Raw genomic sequence first — 20,084 nt, 5'->3', positions numbered from 1 at the left:
GCATTACCCAGAGAGTGGTGAGGGTAAGGAACTCGCTACCACAGGGAGAGGTTGAAGCGAATAGAATAGATGCATTTAAGGGGAGGCTAGATAAGCATATGAGGGAGAAGGGATTATAATTAGATAAGAAAAGATGGGAGGAGGCTCGATTTGAGCATAACGGTGTCAAGGACTGGTTGGGCTGAATGATCTGTTTCTGTGCTGCATATCCAATGTACTCCTATGTAAATGGAGTTAAGATACAGATCAGCCATGATTTAATTGAATTGTGGAACAGGCACAAAGGGTTGAATGTCCTCCACCTGTTCCTATGGCAATAATGGGATAGATTATCGGGGTGTACCACTATTCGAAAAGGGTCCTAAGGCATAGGAGCACTTAGGAGCATCTGGGATCCCATAGTTCTAGGAATACTGGAGAGGAGGTTTAAGGAATTCCAGAGCAGTTCCTGGGATATCTGGGAATGTGATCCTGGGATCTGGGCGCACTGGTGAAGGTGGTCTCAGGATCTGGGAGCATGGCCCAGTTGTGGATCAGGGAGCACTGGGATTATGGGGTTTATGAATACTGTAATAGTGTAACGTATGCACCTGTGAGTATGCTCACAGGTTTTGTAGAGCTGTTGCTATGTCCTGGGGGAAAGTCTGGCGACCAGGGAGATGCCCCTCTCTTGGCGCAGGGCAGTCACCGTCCTGCTGCCTAAGAAGGGCGATCTCCGCCTGCTTAAGAACTGGTGCCAGTCTCCCTCCTCAGCATGGATTACAAAATTTTTGCCAGGGTGATGTCTGCTCGCCTTGGCGCCGTGCTGGACCACATGATCCACCCCGACCAGTCCTACACTGTCCCGAGCTGGACAATCCATGACAACATCCATCTGGTCTGGGACCTGGTCCACCATTCTCAGGAGGCTGGTCTGTCGGTCGCCTTCCTTTCCCTAGACCAGGAGAAGGCGCTCGACAGGGTGGATCACGAGTATCTGTTTGGAACTCTGCGCGATTTTGGGTTCGGGACGCAATTCGTCGCCAGGATCCGACTTTTGTACGCTGCCGCGGAGTGTCTCATTTAAGATTAACGGGTCTTTGACGGCGCCCCTTCACTTTGGGAGAGAGGTGCGCCAGGGATGCCCCATGTCCGGCCAGTTATATGCCATCTGCGTGAAACCTCTTGCGGAAGAGGTTGACGGGACTGGCTCTGCAAGGGTCGGGCGTGGAGGTCGTCCTCTCGGCTTACACCAATGACGTACTCCTCATGTTCGAGGATCCCATTGACTTGCGGAGGATGCGTGAGTGCCAGGAGATTTATTCGGCTGCATCCTCCACCAGGATCAACTGGGAGAAATGTTCCGAACTCCTGTTGGGTCAGTGGCAGGTGGACTCCCTGCTGGAGGAGCTCAGGCCTTTTGCCTGGAGCACGACCCATCTCCTCTATCTGGGAGTCTACCTTAGCCCTGACGAGGAAGCCTGGCCGGCGAACTGGCAGGAGCTGGAGGCCAAAGCCAGCACTCGCCTATGGCGTTGGACAGGACTGCTCTGAGTGCTGTCCTACAGGGGTCCAGCGATAGTCATAAACCAGCTGGTGGCCGCTACCCAGGACAGTGATAAGCTCTTTGGTGTACGTTCTCAGTTTTGTGTGGATGTGGCTCAGGGCTGGTCTAAATGCCTTGTTGCAGCACAGTCTTTCAAACATCTTTTTACTCATGATGGATTGGCTAGCGCCAGTGTCCAGTTCCATGGCTACAGGTAAGCCATTCAATTTTACATTTAGCATTATAGGTGGATATTTCGTCGAAAATGTGTGCACCCCGTATACTTCAGCATCTGCCTCCTCTCTCTGAGGCTCGAAATTGCTTTGATTCACCATGGACCGTTCTTCTTCTGCCACGTGGTGGTTAGCAGATTTTGCAGAGCTTGCAGCTCGTTTTCAAGCTCGTTGGAGGTGCCCCATTGTTCCACAGCTCTTGCAAACATACCCTTTGAAGTGGCATGAATAGGCTGAATGGAAGCCTCCACAACGTCAACAAGGTGTGAATTGCCTTGCATTCATCCTTTGTTGGGGACTCTGAGTCATCTAGGTCACCTGAGGCCTGCTGGCAGTTGCAGACTCGTGGGTTCTGCCCTGTACATTTCTGCTCGCAAACACAGTTCCAGTTAATTTATGAACATTGCTAGCACTTGTGTGCTGAGAGATTTGTTTGGTGTTATCACTGGTGGACATAAACGCCTGTGCTATTGCAATGGCCTTACTGAAGGTCGGTGTCTCAACAGTCAAAAGTTTTCGTAGGATGGTCTCATGGTCAATGCCCAGTACATAAAAGTCTCTGAGCATTTGGTCCAGGTAGCCATCAAACTCACATTGTCCTGCAAGTCACCTTAGCTCGGCGACGTAGCTCGCCACTTCCTGACCTTCAGATCGCTGGCACGTGTAGAACCGATACCTTGCCATCAGCACACTCTCCCTCGGGTTAAGATGCTCCCGAACCAGTGTACACAGCTCCTCATACGACTTATCTGTGGGTTTCACCGGAGCCAGAAGATTCTTCATGAGGCTGTAGGTCGGTGCCCCGCAGACCGTGAGGAGGAACGCTCTCCTTTTTACAGCGCTTTCTTCTCCGTCCAGCTCGTTGGCTACAAAGTACTGGTCTAGCCGTTCGACATAGGCTTCCCAGTCCTCACCCTCCGAGAACTTCTCCAGGATGCCCACAGTTTGTTGCATCTTTGCGTTGGATTCGTATTCTCGTCGCCAGTTATTGTGTTCCTAACACAGATGAGACTGCACACAGGGAGGTTAAAGTAACAGTGACCTCAGTCTTTAATAAGACACTCCAGAGTGAGTAACAGACCTTAGGGGCCGGATTATATACATTGCTCCCAAGGGATGCTGGGATCCCTTGGAACTTCAGGGGATGAGCTCCCTGGTGGCGGAACATGGGAGTGCATGCTTTACAGATACATAACAATCATCATCCCCGGCAACCAAATTTTAATTTGCTTACCTTTGTTTAAAGTTTCATTTGTTTATTGTGCCGGGTTTTAGTGTCTTCCCCCCCCCCCCCCTTTAATCATGGGGCACTTGATTTAATTGATTTATTGTTTAGTACAGAAATAGTTGTAGAGCTGTTGCATTGGGAGTAGCTTAGCCAGTCACGTGATGTTCACAAGACTCAATAAAACCGCAGTCAGTTGGGTTTAGGTCATCCACGATGAGGTATGCAGTTGTGAGCCTAGTGGATGAACTGGTAATGTGCAGTGTGATTGTTGAATCTTTGTTAATAAACCAACTAGTTCTTAATAGCAATGTGTTGCTATGAATTCTTCGACAAAGGACCCAAGAAGCAAATACATTACAAATAGGGTCCCAGGATCTGGGCAAGATAGACTGAAGTCAGGGAGAGGACGGGAGAGTGTGGGGAAGTTGTGGGATGCACCAGGACTATGGAAGAGTTGGACAGCATAATGTATTTCTTGGATCTGGCAGTATTGGGGAAGCAAGGTCTAGCAGCCTTGCAGGGGTGGGGGTCCAGGGGAATGGACCCAAACTGCTGATGCTGCCTTTTGAACTATTCAGCCCCAATCCTTCACCGTTTAGACCCTTTAGTCTCCTTCCCTGAACAATCTACAGCAACTTTTGCACCTCCAGTTCTCCCACCAAGCCACCCACCCCCTTCTCCCCACTCTCAGCCATTTCTTGGAGCTAAGTTGCTGCCTTAAATGTTACGCTTCATAAAATGAATGGGCAGATTAGCCAGGAAGTGCGCAGTTTCTGGATGTGCACCAGGACCAGAGGAATGGTTAATGAGCCTAGCAACGTGAAATTCCATAAGCAAACATAAATTATCGAAAAAATGTGTTGTTTAAAAAGATCAGAAGACTCATTAATTGAATTGTTTGTAGTAATAAACAATAATCTGTTCTCTATTAATCTTTGTTTGCTTCTCTAACTGTAAATAAAGGACCCACAATCACAGGCTCCTCTTTACCTGCCTCTTATTAAAAAAATTAGGGCTAGAAATTGCCCCTCGCCCCGATTGGGGGGGTGGTAAGCTTCCGGGGCCGGGGCTTCCTACACCCGGCCCGGAGGTCCTGCCCCGACACAGAATTGGGCTGTACGCCCCTCAAAGGAAGCTAAGCACTGTCTCCGGCATCCGCTTCCTTTGAGGGGCGCTCCCGGGGCGGTAGTGCAACACTGAGTCCAGCGGCCCGTGGAACAGGCCAGCGCTACAAAGCCCCACCCATTCCATTAAAGGGAAGGGCCGCTGCACATTCTGCAGGCTCTTTGGTGGCCATCGACTGGGCCAGCAGTCAAAACGAAGTGGCGGGCTGCATGATGGCAGCCCGGTGAACACGAGGGCCGCCATTGTCGGGCCCACTCAAGAGTTGGCCAACAAATAAAGATGGCGGCCTGGGGCGCTAAAGGCCTCCCCTTTAAGGGACGCCCGGGTGGTGGATATCCACCAGCTTTGCGACCCACGGGACAATTTCCCTCTCGGGACGTTAAGGGGTCAGCGTGCACAGCAGTGATATCATCGGTGGTTGCACTCCGGCCCGGGATGTGGCACTGCCCCCCCCCCCCCGCCCCCCAAACCTTCCAGGAGGCGAAAACGCTATTGCGACCCATTAGCGTCCCCCCAGAGGGCTATAAAAAGGGATAATTTTGCCCCCTAAATAAGCACCAGCCTTGCCTGAGATAAAAGCTTTGACAATACAATCTACAGTTTCTTTTCGAAGTCTTTTACAATTTGTTTTAAAATCCTCTCCGATCCTTACAATGAGGATACGCACTCCTCTACCTGCCCTCTCCGGTTGTTGCGCACTTTTTATGCTAGGAAATTGTGCCAACTACTCATGCTGAGACTGCACAGGTCTGATTGAAAACTCTCCCAACAGTTGTGAGGTGAAAATATCCAGTCAAAGCCCAGGCCTTGCGAAAGGCTGAGTCGCTGAAGTAAGACACAAACAGACAATTCAGTGGGTAAATGTAACATTATTGTAAAAGATATGGAGCTAGAAATCCACTTCTATTTGCCTGCATCACGCCCATTTATCCGCTGAAATGACTTATAATGCCCAGATATCGCCCATTTTGGCACAAAATGGAAACTGACGGGCTTTTTTAGGAGACTTATCGGCAAGCGTTAGTTTCCCCGTGTGCTTAACGCCGAGAAAAAATATCACCGCCCGCCCGCTTTTTGGGGGCAGAATCAACAGAATGGCCAATTTCACTGCCCATAATATCGCCCAGCGTTACTTTCCTCATGGACTTAACGCCAAGATTCAATAATACCGGCCGGTGACTGTTTTTTGCCATAAAGAGCATATTTACCCAAACTAGTGGCCATGGAGATCGCCCACCGTCAATTTCACCACCTCGCACACATATCGCTCACAATATTGCTCGCTCAAAAAACCGCCCACAAAAAGTGGAACTAACCGGGACGGATGCCAGCGGTGTGGATGGCATTTGTTAAATCCCACTCTTACGTGAGGAGCTGATATCAGAACGATTTGCCTGAAAGAGCGCTGATGTGAGTGACAACGCTGACACACTGCTGTGTGTGTGCAGCTCAGACATCAATGGTGTCCATCATCTTGGTGCCAGTTAAAGTTTACGTTGATTGATGTAAAGTTGTATTTGACCTTTTCATGGTAAGGAATCACCAGTGTGTAATGGTCCACCTATCTGAGACAATGTGCAACAAGGTTATGTTCAATAACAAAAGTTTAATACCAACATTGGTCTGAAATCATAAGTGACACAGCCAATAACGCCCAACCCCCGCCCACATCCCACTTTTTCCACCATTGACATAAATCACATGGTCAATATGTCCAGCAACACAGAATACAAAGGCAAAGCAGGAGCGTGGTCCCCAGCCCCCATACATTGAAATAAATTGCATACAACCAGATGGAGATATAACGCAGCCATCACCTGCGCACATGCACCTCACTTTCCTTCCCTCCTCTCTTTCTTCTCCCCACCTCTATCCCTTCCCCTCTTCGCTCCACGGCGCCTGGCCGAGGAACTCCTCAGGCGGTGCCTCATTGGAGGGGATGAAGGCAGATGCGGTGGGTACACGGGTACGGGAGAGGAGGGTGCCGAGGAGGCAACATTCTCTGATGCAGAAGCAGGATCTTGGTCCTTGCTCGCATTTGTCTTTCGCAGTGGTGGTGCGGAACCTAGGGGTGGAATGCCGCACTCGGGGCCACTGGGAGGCCTGTGCCAGCAGTGTTCCTGGCTACCAGCTCCAGGGCCTCCTCCATCCCTTCCATGTTATATCTTATTTGTTGGACAAAAACTCGGTGCCAACTATGTTCTTGGTGCTTAGTAGGCTTTTTGCTACTGGTGAATCTCCGTCGTGCCTCCCACAACAGCCAGACAAGCACACACCACAGCCACACATGCTTTCAGTGCCTCTGAGCTCCCTCTCACTCTCTCCTCTTTTGCGCATGTCATGATGACCCGTGACCTCCTGAATCGCGGGAATCGAGTGCTGCCATGCCGTTGCTAAGGATGTCCACACTTTATGGCAGAAGGTCAAAAAAATATTATGCTGACGCCCATTTGATATCGCTTGCGGTAACGCCCATTTTCAAAAATGTAAACTAGGTGTTTTGAGAATGGGTGAGAAGCTGGCGATCTGAAGACCCTTTTTTACCGTCCACGCCAAAAATAATGCCCATTTTTGGGGGATAAGCTCAAAAGTGGAGGTTCTAGCCCATATTCTTTTAGGTTATGTGGACATTAGAAATTTCAGTGAGAAGAAAATGAATATTTTTTTGGGGGGGAGCAGGCTGAGTGATTTGTTTCATCAATAAATAATGACAGTGAAAGTTGACATGGCAAAGCTAAACAGGAAATGTTGACATAATATTGACTGAATAAGTGACCAAGAATCAAGACATCAGGAAGTGAGGTTTTTGGACAGGAAGTGTGCCTCTTTTGCAAGATTTCAAAAATCCATTAACGTATCCGTTAAAATAACAGCGGGAGGAATTTAATACGAACACATTGAGCAGTCGTACAATAACATTGAGCAGTTAAATGAAAACATTGACTTGTCATACAATAACATTGAATGTTTATGCAGTAACATTGAATAATTGTACAATAACATTGACGTGTCCTACAATAACATTGGATGTTCATGCGATGACATTATGTGGTCATACAATAACATTGAGCTGTCATAAGTAATATTACTAACAGGAATTTCCAGGTTCATATATGAAAAACATAAAACAAGGATGCACTTTGGTCTATGAAATTTGGCACTCCCCCTTTGAAAGGATCATTACTGAGGGTTCACTGGCATATTGGCACTTAAAGCAAATAATAAGTTGTTTAAGTTGTTTCACGAGAAACCTTTGCTGCCCTCAGCATGATTTTTGCATCAAGATCATAGCATGACTCAAATATAGATTAGGTGTCAGGATCAGTGATGTGACACATGCAAATAGGTTCTGTGGTTCTGCATATTTCTCTAACAGCACTGAGGAACCATCAGCAATAAAATGTTTACAGGAAATCAGTTCCCCTGTTGTGAAACCATTGAAAGTTCTCTCGTCAACTTGATACTGAAAGTGTTCAATAAGTTCTATCCTGCAGAAACAAGGAGTGAAAGTTTAAATATTTTAAAACTTTGGATGGTTTCCTATCCTCCCCATAACACACACACACACACACACACACAAACATACACCAGTACACACACACACACACACACACACACAAACATACACCAGTACACACACACACACACACACACACACACCAGTACACACACACACACACACACCAGTACACACACACACAAACATACACCAGTACACACACCAGTACACACACACACACACACACACACACCAGTACACACACACACCAGTACACACACCAGCACACACACACACACAAACACACCAGTACACACACCAATACACACACATACACACACACACACACCAGTACACACACACACCAGTACACACACCAGTACACACACACACGCACACACCAGCACACACACACATGTACACACACCAATATATACATGCACACCAGTACACACACACACACACTAATACATACACACACCAGAACACACCCATCAATACACCTACACAAACACACACACCAGTACAGACATACACAAGCACACACCAATACATACACACACACACACCAATACACACACACACCAGTACACATACACATCATCATCATAGGCGATCCCTCGAAACGAGGATGACTTGCTTCCACGCCAAAAAAGGACGAGTTCACAGGTGTTTCAATGAAGGACCCGAACTACATCCTCAAGGGTGAAAGATGCCTGTGCGTGGATTTTTTTAATGTGCGTTGGCCGTTGCACATCAGCCACCACACGGGCTTGACGGAGCTAGGTCTTGGTCCAGTGGCAAGGATTACCCAAGATGACTGGAGCCCAGCTCTGCTGCACGGACCTAGTGCACACACATATCGCAGTGTTGGCTGGTCCGTGCTGCCCCTGGGTCATCACCTCTTCTGGCCCTGAACTTACGCCTCCCCGGGCCCCGATCACGTCCCTCTACAGTCTCTCGCCGCTCCTTTGCCCCAACCTCGCCGCTCCTGCTGTACCTGCACACGCTCCAATCACCGGTCTGGACCTTGATGATGTCACTCTTCGCTGCTGTCGCCCTCCTGCACCAGTACGTGCGGCTCCCTGGAGTAGTATGCCGCCATGCTGCCCATGGCCGCCGCTCGCCGCTCCTTTTATGGCGCCGATCTGCCACTGATGGTCTCTCGCAGGTCGGGGCCTCCACGCTGCCCATGGCCGCCGCTTGCTGCTCTCACACACACACACACCAGTACACACACACACACAAGTACACACACACACTCACCAGTATACACACACACACAAGTACACACCAGTATACACACACACCAGTATACACACAAACACACACACACACCAGTATACACACACACACACACACACACACCAGTATACATATACACACACACTAGTTTACATACACACACACACACACACACCAGTATACATATACACACATACACACACACACACACACACACCAGTATACACACACACCAGTATATATATATACACACACGCACACACACACACACACACCAGTATACATATACACACACACACACACACACCAGTATACACACACACACACACCAGTATACATATACACATACACACACACACACACACACACACACCAGTATACACATACACACACACATACACACACCAGTATACACACACACACACACACACACACACACCCACACCAGTATACACACACACACCAGTATAAACACGCACACACATACATACCAGTACACACACACACACCAGTACACACACACACGCGCACACACCTGTACAGACATACAAACACATACACGCCAGTACAGCACTATACATAAATGCACTTACAAATGAACATACCAGCACATATACACAAACACACACACACCAGCAGCTACACACAAACTCACTTACAAACACACACAAACACAAGAGGGCCATGTTTTTCCCCCATATATATCTTACAGTGAATACACATGCTATTCATATTAAATTTTGGTTAGGTGACCTGTGGCCTGATTTTAAGTTCACTTTTCCTACATCATGCAGTAGTGAAACATTAACTTATCCAACAATTGTCAGAATTAAATCTGTGTTTCCACAACACACAAAACCACTTCTTCATTTGGCACGACTGGCTGAAACGTGGAATACCTGGGATTCCAGATGATCTTCCCGTAACTCAAAACAATCATTAACAGTCTGGCAGTGCCTCGGGGTATTTGCTGTTGGAGGAGATGACGTGATGATATTTTCAGAGCCAGGTCTCTTGGATTTTCTCACGTCATTTGCCCTTTTCACTCAGAGCTAATACACTCTGTGGAATTCGAATTATGTTTGGGCATCACTCCCGAAAACTCATGGGGCCTGAAATTCCCGACGAGCCCTCGCAAATGCCGGGTTTAGGCCTGCGATACGCATGCGCCGAGAACCAGCACTTGCGAACTGTTAAAATGTCTTTTGACATTTAGATATTCCACATTTGTGCTATGGAATAATAGCCAGACGTTGGGCTCAAATTTCCCCAGGAATTGCCCATTTTTTTTTGGAGTAAGTAACTTTTTTGGAGTATCTTAAAAATCGCAAATTTCCCCATTTAACTTGCTCCAGTGTAAGTCAGTTAATTAGGTTTTTTTCTGGTTTCGTTTTTTCTCTCCAAAAGGGGACATGACCAGCCACTTATGCCTCTTTTGGCCATAGAAGCAAATTTGGCCAGCTAAAAGTTACTCTAAACTATGGTCACTTTTGTCGGCACAGAAAAACCTTACCTACATTTAAGAAATCAGCGCAGGTAGCCAGAGAGTGGGGCGGGAGGGGAGGTGAGTTAGAGGATTCTAAAGCACTAAACACCTTCACAGCATCAGCACAACATCAAAACAACTTCAGCACAACAGCTGCACAACATCATCAAAAATAAATGAAAGATAAATCAGCTACTGAAAATAGAGCAGTCCTACCTTGCCGACTGCAGAATGCACCGGCTAGCCCTCCCGCCAGAGCTAGGGGCGGCAGGCACGCATGACTGTAGGGGTGAGGGATTTTTACTTTTTACAATTGTTCCTAAATGTTGTGTGGTCCTAATGGAACATGATTCAGTTTTAATGCAAAATATCTTTTATTGAATATTTTACAATGCACTTCAACAACAACAACAACAACAGCAACAACAGCAAAAGAAGGCTGTACCCATCCCTCACCCACATCTCTGGGAAAGTGCATTTCATCATAAGTTCGGTGATGGTGGTGGGATGGTGGGGGGTGGCGGTGTTGGGGGCCCGGCTTGGGTCTCCACGGTGGCTGGTGCGTGGATTGAAGTGGGAGTGGCATTTGAGTATCCGGCCTTTGTGCCCTTATTGCAGCAGCTAGCTCCCTCATGGCATCTGCCATTGTTTGCACACCCTCTGAAATGCCCGCCCTCAGTTCCCGTCTCACTGCTGATATTTCTCCTGAGAGTGTCGCTACCTCATCACGCACCCCACTGACTGTCACCACGACTGATCTTGTAAGGGCATTGGTCTCCTCGCCCAATGACATAACCTGATTAACATCTGATGATAACATCTCAGGCTTCTCCTTCCCCTCACCATGGGTCTGCCTAGCGGCACCCCTCCAATGCGAGGCGCCGGCTGGGACGGTGGGGCACTGGGTGTTCCAACATGCATTTTACCACCGCCAATGGGACCCGCAACCTCAGAAGGTGTGAAACCAAGGAATGTCGCCTCGGAGCTCATGGAGGTTTCTGGCAGTGTGATGCCCTGTACTATGGACTGATCCATATCACAATCAGCATTCTCCCCTGAACACATTTCCATGGACCCCTCCTCCCCCCACCCGCCTTGGCCTGGAGCGCACGCATCTGTATCTTCTGGTGGCTCTTCAGGATGTTCAGGATTGTCATCGTCTTCTGCAAAATACAACAGAACAGTCAAATGATTAGCAGCAGAGGAGGGGGCAGGATGGGTGGCATAAATAGTCTCACGCATAGCAGGTCAGTCAGCAGGTTGATTTGAAGGGCGACGATGTATTTTGATGACTCGCCATCACTCTCGCATGTGGGCCCAGCTCGTGCAGAGCTGATTCTTTTTCTGCAGGTGCGACTCAGCAAGGCAGCGACCCTCTGTTCCAGTGGTGATAGTTGGTGCAGATTTGGTGGCCCTCCTCCTGTTCTAGTTCTCTCCCTTTTGTTGTGGGCCAATTTCTTCTGCAAAGATGAAAATATAACTTTTCACACATGGTGCGCTTCTGATGGGTGAGACATATACAGATGGTCACATTTACAATTGCAATTCCATTTAAAGATGAAGATATTACTTACACTCATTACTTGACCAATGTCCTGCCATTTCTTTCTGCACTGGCTTCCAGATCTTGCGGTATTCACCCCTGCGGAGTATTCTTCTGCAACTAGGTTCCATCGTCGTCTCATTTCTTTGGGTGGAACTTTTGTGGGACCACTCTTACTGATATCCAGCTCCAGCCATTAGTCCTCAATGACAGTGATTAGTTTCTCCATTTCCTCATGGAGGAAATTCTTTGTTCTTGTTGCACGCTCTTGTGTCATTGATGTATTGGACTTACACTCAGGTAATCTTGAACAATCACAGTTCTCACCTTTCTTCCATCTATGCAGCACTCCTTTCCACTCCCTCAACCATCCAAAAATCACTATTCACACCTTACCTTTATATATGGTCCATTACCAATGCTGCTGAGGCACTGAGGATGCCCTCCCTTTAATTGGCAGATTCGCGCATTGCGCATGCGCGCACGCTGAAATGGACATGCGTCCCCCTGCTGGCACTCGAGGAGATGCTGGGCCCAAGCCCCGCCCCCCCTGCCGACTGCACTGAGCAAGCGTGGCTGAAGCTCCGCCCCCCGCAGGCTCTGCAGCGCCACACCACGGGATCAGAACGATGAAGGAGCGGCCAAATTAAGAGGTAAATTTTCGCCGTGTTTTTTGCCCCACAAAGTCGGTGTACCACGCTCTAGGCAGCAGCCACATGGTGAGTCTGATTTCTTTTACACATACGCTGAAGGTGGCCTTTCAGGTGGCAGGTATTGCACGTGTACTCCGTAAACCTGCACCGGTGAGCCCCATGGTTTCCTCCGCAGCGCCAGCATGGTGCTGCTTGATTGGCCCCCCCTCAGCGGACTTTGAGTTCTAGGACCCCGAGGTCCATGATCTCTGCCCCGGGCAGAACCACGTTCTGCAGATTTGTCCGTGGTGGGCGCTATCCTGTGGACAGTGCCTGCCGGGTTCGAGACTGTGTGGATCATTTGCTTGGTGCTGCAAGTTGAGGTCATATATGCCCGGCTGATGGTGATGGCTTTTGTCAGGATGACTGTGGGTTCCATGGCTAGCAGCTTGTGAAGGAGGCCCTCATGGCCAATCCCCATAACAAAAACGTCCCGCAAAGCCTTGTCAAGGTGTGCGCCAAATTCACACGGCGCCGCGAGTCTCCTGAGGTCCGCAGCATATTTGGTGACATTCTGGCCCTCGGGTCTGCAGTGATGGTAGAATTTGTATCTGGCCGTGAGGATGCTCTCCTCTGGTCATGAATGAGTGCGACCAGCTCCTCATATGACTTGTCCCTGGCGCTCGCGGGTGCCAGCAAATCCCTGACGAGACAGTAAACCTCATCGCCACAACTGGAAAGTAATATCACCTTACGCTTCTCTCTCATTGTGTCCGTGTCCTCCGTCAGGTCATTTGCTATGAAGTAGTACTCAAGCCTTTCCGTAAAGGCCTCCCAATCATTGCCCACGGTAAAATCCTTTAGCGAGCCCAGAGTAGCCATGGTTGCGTGGAGTTTGTCCGCTTCCTCGTTGCCAATGTGGTGTATGTAGCACACAAATCAAGGGGCTGTGTACCGCCACCATATCTCACCCAGAGGAGCTGGGAGTAAATAACTGTTTAGTGGACCTGCAACCTTTTGACATAATATCTGTACCACATATTATATGTACCATACAAATGTACCGTCTATGTATAACTGCTTTCTGTTGGTTATGCTCGTGTACCTTATCACCCATGTAAGGACTGCAAATATCACATGATTGCACCGGGTCCTCCACATGGGGGAGAACAGGGAAGTGGATGGTCATGGACTCACACTCACAAACAAGGCCGAGGTCACCGGCAATGGCTTTTGGAACTGCGGGGGGAGTGAGATGTTATGTATTGTCCAGGTACATTAAATGTATAAGTACAATGGTGCGCCACAGAGGGCGCAGTGGTGGGAGACCTGAAAGTACCTGCAAGACAGAGTATAAAAGGCTGCCCACCACACCTAAGAGGCGCTCTGGAGTTACACAATAAAGGACTAAGGTCACAGCAGTTATATCAACATCAGACCGTGTGGAGTCAGTGATTTGTGTGCTACATACCACCCAACTTCACTCTCCACTGACTTCAATGGAGAGTGAAATCAGGCGGGCTGTAAAACTGCCCCTCCAGTTTAAGCTGCCCTAACCCAACCGATTTGACAAAGTTTCCATCAACAACTTTGGATCTTTCTGCACTTAAAAGCGCAACGGGTTTGAAAGCAAGGTTTTATTCCAATGTGAATCAGTTCAGGATCAGTGAGAGTCGAAAGGTCAGTCCCTGATAAGAACAAGTTGTTGATATCAGCAACTTTATTGAACTTGCCCTTAAACTGAAACCAACTGCGTGTGCACAAACCCTCCTGTTTTTCCAGCCGGGGTAGTCTTTCCTCTGGTGTCCCTGAATTTAATCAGGTTATAACTGCTGTGACCCTTCGCCCCCCCCCCCACCCCACCCCACCCTTTCCCCTCGCACTTTCATGTTTTGCTGTTCAGGTGAACTTGCGATTCAGTAGTGTGTGATCGGCAAAAGAGGTTCTTTTTTCCGCTTGGCAGCATATGCTGTGTTGTGTTGGCGCTGGTTCTCGTGTAAATTAGATTGTTTCTAGCTGTGAAAAACAACAGCACCAGCCGCAGAATAAATAACATTTCAGCTAGGGTGGCTTTGTGCCTGCCACAAATTACAGGCAGGACAAGGGTGTTATTTCGGACCCTGTCACAGGTTAACCCCAAAGGAAGGCCTGTTTTTCTCTTGTGCACATAATGTTAGCAATGCTGCCTATAAGGGAGCTAGGAGTTAAATTAAAAAGTAGGACCTCAAAAGTAGTAATCTCAGGATTGCTACCAGTGCCACGTGCTAGTCAGAGTAGGAATCACAGGATAGCTCAGATTAATATGTGGCTTGAGGAGTGGTGCAGAGGGGAAGGATTCAAATTCCTGGGACATTGGAACCGATTCTAGGGGAGGTGGGACCAGTACAAACCGAGCCATCTGCACCTGGGCAGCACCGGAACTAATGTCCTAGGGAGAGTGTTTGGGGAGGAGTTAAACTAATATGGCAGGGGGATGGGAACCTATGCAGGGAGACAGAGGGAAATAGAATGGGGGCAGAAGCAAAAGATAGAAAGGAGAAAAGTAAAACTGGAGGGCAGAGAAACCCAAGGCAAAATTCAAAAAGGGCCTCATTACAGCAAAATTCTAAAGGGTCAAAGTGTGTTAAAAAGACAAGCCTGAAGGCTCTGTGCCTCAATGCGAAGAGTATTCGGAATAAGGTGGATGAATTAACTGCGCAGATAACAGTTAACGGATACGATGTGATTGGCATCACGGAGACATGGCTCCAGGGTGACCAAGGTTGGGAACTCAACATCCAAGGATATTCAGCATTTAGAAAGGATAGACAGAAAGGAAAAGGAGGCGGGGTGGCGTTGCTGGTTAAAGAGGAAATCAATGCAATTGTAAGGAAGGACATTAGCCTGGATGATGTGGAATCGGTATGGGTGGAGCTGCGGAATTCCAAAGGGCAGAAAACGCTAGTGGGAGTTCTGTATAGACCACCAAATAGTAGTAGTGAGGTTGGGGACAGCATCAAACAAGAAATAAGAGATGTGTGCAATAAAGGTACGGCAGTAATCATGGGCGACTTCAATCTACATATTGATTGGGCTAACCAAACTGATAGCAATGAGATGGAGGAGGATTTCCTGGAGTGTATTAGGGATGGTTTTCTAGACCAATATGTCGAGGAACCAACCAGGGAGCTGGCCATCCTAGACTGGGTGATGTGTAATGTGAAGGGACTAATTAGCAATCTTGTTGTGCGAGGCCCCTTGGGGAAAAGTGACCATAATATGGTAGAATTCCTTATTAAGATGGAGAGTGACAAAGTTAATTCAGAAACTATGGTCCTGAACTTAAGGAAAGGTAACTTCGACGGTATGAGGTGTGAATTGGCTAGAATAGACTGGCAAAGGATACTTAAAGAGTTGACGGTGGATAAGCAATGGCAAACATTTAAAGATCACATGGATGAACTTCAACAATTATACATCCCTGTTGGAGTAAAAATAAAACGGGGAAGGTTTGGCTAACAAGGGAAATTAAGAATAGTGTTAAAGCCAAGGAAGAGGCATATAAATTGGCTAGAAAAAGCAACAAACCTGAGGACTGGGAGAAATTTAGAATTCAACAGAGGAGGACTAAGGGTTTATTAAGAGGGGGGAAATAGAGTACGAGAGGAAGCTTGCAGGGAACATAAAAACTGACTGCAAAAGCTTCTATAAATATGTGAAGAGAAAAAGATTAGTAAAGACAAACGTAGGTCCTTTGCAGTCAGATTCAGGTGAATTTATAATGGGGAACAAAGAAATGGCAGACCAATTGAACCAATACTTCGGTTCTGTCTTCACGAAGGAAGATACAAATAACCTTCCGAATGTACTAGGGGACAGTGGGTCTAGTGAGAAGGAGGAACTGAAGGATATCCTTATTAGGCGGGAAATTGTGTTCGGGAAATTGATGGGATTGAAGGCCGATAAATCCCCGGGGCCTGATGGTCTGCATCCCAGAGTACTTAAGGAAATGGCCCTAGAAATAGTGGATGCATTGGTGATCATTTTCCAACAGTCTGTCGACTCTAGATCAGTTCCTATGGACTGGAGGGTAGCTAATGTAACACCACTTTTTTAAAAAGGAGGGAGAGAGAAAACAGGGAATTATAGACTGGTTAGCCTGACATCAGTAGTGGGGAAAATGTTGGAATCAATCATTAAGGATGAAATAGCAGCGCATTTGGAAAGCAGTGACAGGATCAGACCAAGTCAGCATGGATTTATGAAAGGGAAATCATGCTTGACGAATCTTCTGGAATTTTTTGAGGATGTAACTAGCAGAGTGGACAAGGGAGAACCAGTGGATGTGGTGTATTTGGACTTTCAAAAGGTTTTTGACAAGGTCCCGCACAAGAGATTGGTGTGCAAAATCAAAGCGCATGATATTGGGAGTAATGTACTGGCGTGGATAGAGAACTGGTTGGCAGACAGGAAGCAGAGAGTCGGGATAAACGGGTCTTTTCAGAATAGCAAGCAGTGACAAGCGGAGTGCCGCAGGGCTCAGTGCTGGGACCCCAGCTCTTTACAATATACATTAACGATTTAGATGAAGGAATAGAGTGTAATGTGTCCAAGTTTGCGGATGACACTAAACTGGATGGCGGTGTGAGCTGTGAGGAGGACGGTAAGAGGCTGCAGGGTGACTTGGACAGGTTAGGTGAGTGGGCAAATGCATGGCAGATTCTGTATAATGTGGATAAATGTGAGGTTATCCATTTTGGGGCAAAAACACAAAGGCAGAATATTATCTGAATGGTGGCAGATTAGGAAAAGGGGAGTTGCAACGAGACCTGGGTATCATGGTTCATCAGTCACTGAAAGTGGGCATGCAGGTACAGCAGGCGGTGAAGAAGGCAAATGGTATGTTTGCCTTCATAGCTAGGGGATTTGAATATAGGAGCAGAGAGGTCTTACTGCAGTTGTACAGGGCCTTATGAGGCCTCACCTGGAATATTGTGTTCAGTTTTGGTCGTCTAGTGAGGAAGGATGTTCTTGCTATTAAGGGAGTGCAGCGAAGGTTCACCAGACTGATTCCAGGGATGGCTGGGCTGCCATATGAGGAGAGACTGGATCAACTGGGCATTTATTCACTGGAGTTTAGAAGGATGAGAGAGGATCTCATGGAAACATATAAGATTCTGACGGGACTGGACAGGTTAGATGTGGGAAGAATGTTTCCGATGTTGGGGAAGTCCAGAACCAGGGGACATAGTCTTAGGATAAGGGGTAGGCCATTTAGGACTGAGATGAGGAGAAACTTCTTCACTCAGAGAGTTGTTAACCTGTGGAATTCGTTGCTGCAGAGAGTTGTTGATGCCAGTTCATTGGATATATTCAAGTGGGAGTTAGATGTGGCCCTTACGGTTAAGGGGATCAAGGGGTATGGAGAGAAAGCAGGAAAGGGGTACTGTAGGAATGATCAGCCATGATCTTATTGAATGGCAGTGCAGGCTCGAAGGGCTGAATGGCCTACTCCTGCACCTATTTTCTATGTTTCTATGTCATTCAGTGAGCTCAAACAACAAACTCAAAGAGGGGCAGCAGGCTTAATGCAAATACGATTCACCACCTTCCTTATATAAAAGTATCAAGAGTTCCCGTTGCGTGTTGAAACACGCTTTTTTAATAGTTTTTTTCCCCCCAGTCTCCTCCCCGCTTCTGAAAAGAAGGATAGTGTGCCTTTATATAGCACCTTTCAGGGCCTCAGGATATCCCAAAGCAATTTACAACCAATGATGTATTTTTTCAAGTGTAGTTGCCTCCTTTGCACCACGAACCCTCCATTACCTTGCACAAGAGACTATTCTTCAGATGGAAGACCAGACACTGAGTGTCGTCAGGCTATTCTACCACTAAGGGTATTCCCCTGAGTCCAGTCTGTTTTCACTGAACATGCACACGCGTGACCTTTTCCACAGGTATCAGTTGGAGCCTTTGACTGATTGTATATTCCCCAACCCCCAAACCCAATGTTGCCATGCCAACTGCACTTCTCTGAGATCAGGTAACTTAGCACAGACCGAGCCTCGAACCTGGAACCTTTTGATCAGTGTAGCTTAGGGCAAGCATGCATTGGGCTGAAAATTGCGGTCGGAGCCTTCCTTCAACACCTGACCCTAAAAAAATCTACAAAACTACCTGTTGGTCCCGGAGGAACGTAGGATATCGGTCTGAGGCCTTCATTCACTGCACAGCGCACGGGAAGATGTCTTCCACGTACAAACGTCTATGTTGGAGTCACATAGGCCTGGACCACCAATCATGATGCAGTATTCTCATTGATAAAAATGGGAGCTCTGTTTGTACGGACTCCCATTACCATCAATGAGAATAACCCCCTAAAACACTGAAACACAGCACCATAAATGTTTTAAAAAACTCACATATTTAAAATTAATTGAAATTAAATGTAATTTAATGTTTTAGAAAAAAAAATATTATTTGGAATTTTTTTTTAATGGCCCTGAAATTCCGATGTCCCGGGTCCGTAAGAAGTTCCTACGGACCCAGGAAGGCATCGGAAAAGCCGGTTTCCAGCGCGCAATGCGCATGCGCTGGAAACCAACATTTCCGATCTGTCAAGTTTTTGGTCTTGACAGATGGCCGCATCTGAGGAGCTGGGACACTTGCAGGGTAAGATTTCTGATATTTACGAATATCTTGCCCTGCAAATGTCCTTTAAAATCCCGCGCCTGAAAAAGCAGGCATATAGCCTACTTTTACAGTCGCAAGTGGTTAAAAATACACATACAAATAAAAAATAAAGTTATAAAAGCTCTTTTTATGTTTAAAAACCCTCCACACTCCAGTAAGTTTATCTTTAAGTGTTAATAAAAAAACAATTTTTAAAGTTGACAAACTTTTTTTTTATAACAACTTTAATTTAAATGAATGTTAAATGTGTACTTTATTTTCTATTTTTTATTGGTTTTTAAGTGTTTGGGGAGGGTTTCTCATTCATAGCAAAAGGAGTTCTGTACTTATGGAACTCCTATTGCTATGAATGAGAAACTATTCTGTACCTGATTGGCTGCCGTCACTAGATCCCGGCCTGCACACGTACCCACGTGCACGAGCTGCACGCGCAGTCACCTCTGGGCCTCAGGCTCGGAAGTTCGGACAGTCGCAGCAGCAGCAGGTAAGTGCATATCTTTTTGCTTTTTTTGGGTTGTTTGCCCGCGGGAATGGTGTAACCGGAATTTCAGGACGTTTTAATAGGGTTAAAAATAAACTTACCTTAATGGACAGGGTTTTTAATATTAAAACGAACGATTAAATTTAATTTTTCCATGCTTTATAAGTGTTACGCTGGTAAAAGTAAGCTATGTACCTGCTTTGACCAGGCGTAAGAGTTTGAAGGACATTCACTGGGCCTGAGCTGGGCAAATAGCCCAGTCTCTACCGTGTGGATGTCCTTCCTGTGGGGATGCGGAGGATCTGTCTTAAAAAAAAGTTGACAGATCGTGAAAGTCGGTTCTCGGCGCATGCGCTTTGCAAGGCCTCGCTGGGTGCGTGCGTACTTCGTGTGGACCCAGCAAGTCCGGAATTTT

General features: G+C 47.2%; 1 protein-coding gene across 2 annotated transcripts in view; it reads left to right on the top strand.

Annotated features, from left to right (window-relative positions):
* LOC139279431 (proline-rich protein 5-like) overlaps nucleotides 1-20,084 on the top strand; it is a 154,661-nt gene that overhangs the window by 44,998 nt on the left and 89,579 nt on the right. The gene's annotated exons all lie outside the window — the stretch shown is intronic.

This window comes from Pristiophorus japonicus, chromosome 14 (genome assembly GCF_044704955.1).
Source record: "Pristiophorus japonicus isolate sPriJap1 chromosome 14, sPriJap1.hap1, whole genome shotgun sequence".
NCBI lineage: Eukaryota > Metazoa > Chordata > Chondrichthyes > Pristiophoridae > Pristiophorus > Pristiophorus japonicus.
Note: the sequence above shows the minus strand (reverse complement) of the source record. Positions and strands in the feature narration are given on the sequence as shown.